Source organism: Berghia stephanieae, chromosome 1 (assembly GCF_034508935.2).
Source record: "Berghia stephanieae isolate SIO BIC M18660-M18661 chromosome 1, UCSD_Bste_1.3, whole genome shotgun sequence".
Lineage (NCBI taxonomy): Eukaryota > Metazoa > Mollusca > Gastropoda > Nudibranchia > Aeolidiidae > Berghia > Berghia stephanieae.
In genome coordinates, this window is record NC_088360.1 from 36812017 (window position 1) to 36814905 (window position 2889).

General features: G+C 32.8%; 1 protein-coding gene across 2 annotated transcripts in view; it reads left to right on the forward strand.

Annotated features, from left to right (window-relative positions):
• LOC144973256 (homeobox protein Meis1-like) overlaps positions 1 to 1341 on the forward strand; it is a 224562-nt gene extending 223221 nt beyond the window's left edge. The window contains exon 13 of one of the 2 annotated variants that reach the window (XM_078915489.1): positions 1 to 1341. This exon is cut by the window's left edge and continues 488 nt beyond it. The gene's annotated coding sequence lies outside the window, so the exon portion shown is untranslated. The other variant, XM_078915500.1, reaches the window with a different exon arrangement.
• The last annotated feature ends 1548 nt before the right edge of the window (positions 1342 to 2889 follow it).

Consider the following 2889-nt stretch of genomic DNA (forward strand, 5'->3'; position numbering starts at 1 on the left):
AGAGTCTACATGGATCCCGATACGTGACGTTATTTGTGGAATCGGCTATTCTTACGAAACTTTACGTCATTCAAAGTATGTCACTGGCTGGCGTCATGAAACTTGAACTGTGCCAGGTATGACGTCTTCTCTACTGTAAATTGAAAACGATCTGCTTACAAGGAAGTGATGTTTAAAAAAAAAAAAAAAATGATAAGGTGATGCGTGTTGGAGTTATTGTTATGTTCAAAGTTCATGGCTACCTATTTATCTTACAGTGATGGATCGTCATCGGAAACAATGATGATGGTGATGGCGCTAATAATCATGATGATGATCATGATGGCGATAGCGACGACGACGATGGCGGTTTTCACATTAGAATATCTTGAAATAATATTTCAGTTTCATTTCATTCTGCCAACGAGAATAAGAATTAAAACTATACAATATCGCTGCAACAGTTTAGCTCCACAATACCGGCGTGACAGTATGACATGACAAATTTAATAACTATTGATTAACGAGTATCATATTGACAATTTAATATGATTTGCTCAATCTATCACCTGACTGTTGTGGACGTCTAAAGTACTGCATTATTATGTAATTAAAATATACTGTGCATTTTGTGTATCGCGTATGACGCGCGTGATGCTTTACATTCATGGAATAAATGAATAATGACTTTTCTTTATGAGACCAAAGATAACCGATAATCCCTCATGTTAATTTGGACTCGTCTTACAGCACGTAAACAAGAAATATTCATTCATGGTTTTTGTTTTCTGAACGGATAGTGGCGAAGTTTTCTTTTAGTGTGTTTGCAAACAAGAAATAAAGGAACGAAATTCAAATAACGCAAGATGATGCTAAAATTCTTTGAACAACATGGATTTCATTCACAATCTCCACAAAGAATCCTGGAAATTTCGTACCATCATCCTGTGGACATTTTATAATTCACTACATTTTATGGGTACATTCCCTGTTCAGATGAAAAAATAAAGATTGTCATGTTCGGTTTTTACTTTTACCCAGGTGCTATCGGGTGTTAGATCAATCCCAAGGATGGAAATGTGATTCTTATTCTGGGTCAAATCACACAGCGGATTTGACTTTTTGGATTTAACGAATCCAACTAAGAACCGAGACATAACATCTCACGGGAATACATCTCATCAACAAGCCTATCTTTTAACTGGTTACACGAGGACCTTTACAGTACAGTTTATTCCAAATGATAAATTAAGATGGCCTCCAATTAGTCAAAAAGAATTAATATTTTGTGACATGTTTGAAGTCATCTTAATCTATTAATGTATTGTCAGGTAAAAGTTTTCTGAGGAAAGGTGAAAAAAATAATTGTTTTGTAACTCTTAGGCAGTATATTTATATGCCCAATTCTGTTCAGAATGGCTGGTAAGAATATATTCAAAGCTGCATTTAACAAAAACCTGATGTAATGTCAGAAACCTTTACTGATGTTCACGAGCCCAAGAAAGGAAACTAGTCATAGATTCAAAGACTTTTAATGTCATATTTTTGTATATTTACATATATCATGCTTTTAAAAATCATGATTCTATAATTTCTGTATGATTTTTAAAAGATCCTAATTTTATCGTTGCCGTTTTGTCACTGACAAAATGAGAATTCAGTTTGTTAACGATTTCACATTAAATGATTGAATCATTTTATATTTCAAACCTTATATTTTTCTTTTCAATGAACGTAAACCTTTAAATATATTATTATCTAATGCGTTGGAAGTTAATATTTCTGTTACTACTTAATCTTAAGTTATATTTATATTATCATAGTTGGCGAAGTATTTATAGTTATAGAAATAGGTAATGTTATTACGGTTTCGAAGATTGAATTATTGTTATTATTTATAGCACCAAGTGTGTTTCCTTGATAAATGCATTGGCTTTGGAAGATACTTCTTTTGACTTTTTTGCTCAGTTTGTTTAACTTACGTAATTGTCGTCAAGAGAATTTGACTAGATTTGAAATATTGCTGTTTATGTTTATTCCATAGACACACTAACTACATCTTAAAACGATTTGGTATAATTTATGTACTCTCTTACTCAAAACACGTCGAATTTCTAAAACCTAAACGATAATGTCATAAGAGGCTGCTGCATAATATAATCCATGATATATTTTTAATTAATTATGTGTGCTCAGAAAGAATTCTTTCACTCGCGTTATGATATGAAATTACTGTGGTCTCAAACACGAGATTTTCACTAAATGTTCTGCTTGTCTGTTGGGGGAAAATATCAAGAACTTTTGGTGAAAGCAACCTTTGGTTAACTCGCCCAGACGTGCCTATGATCAGTGTGCTGAATATCGTAAAACTGAGTGGTACCTTATTATTTTGGAAAAAATTCTTGGCCTATCTATGTCGCACAATTCTACATTGCTATCTCTTTTCTGATATATTTTGGGTCAATAGGAATTTGCAAAAGCCAATATATTTATCAAAAACAAAAAGGAGTCGCTCAGCTTAATAACATTCATAACACTAATGATGGGCACGACTGATGTTACTTCCATCGAAACATTGCATAGGCGGGTATCAGAGGTTTGTTCAGAAGATTTTTCCGGTCGATGTAGATTCACGTAAATGGAAAATACGAATAGGTGGGAGAGGATGTGAATGTTTTAAGCAAAATACGTGTCTTCTCTTTGAAAATATTTTCATAATATTGGAGTCATGAGAATCAGGAGACATTGCTGTCAACATCGCTCTGTCACAGTATTAATGTTAGATAATAATAATAATAATATGTTGATGATAAAAATGCAGTGTTTGCTATAATTATGTATAGGAAAAATAAAACGCCATACTTTGTAATGATGGTGATAATAATGGTGATGATGACGATTTTTATCATC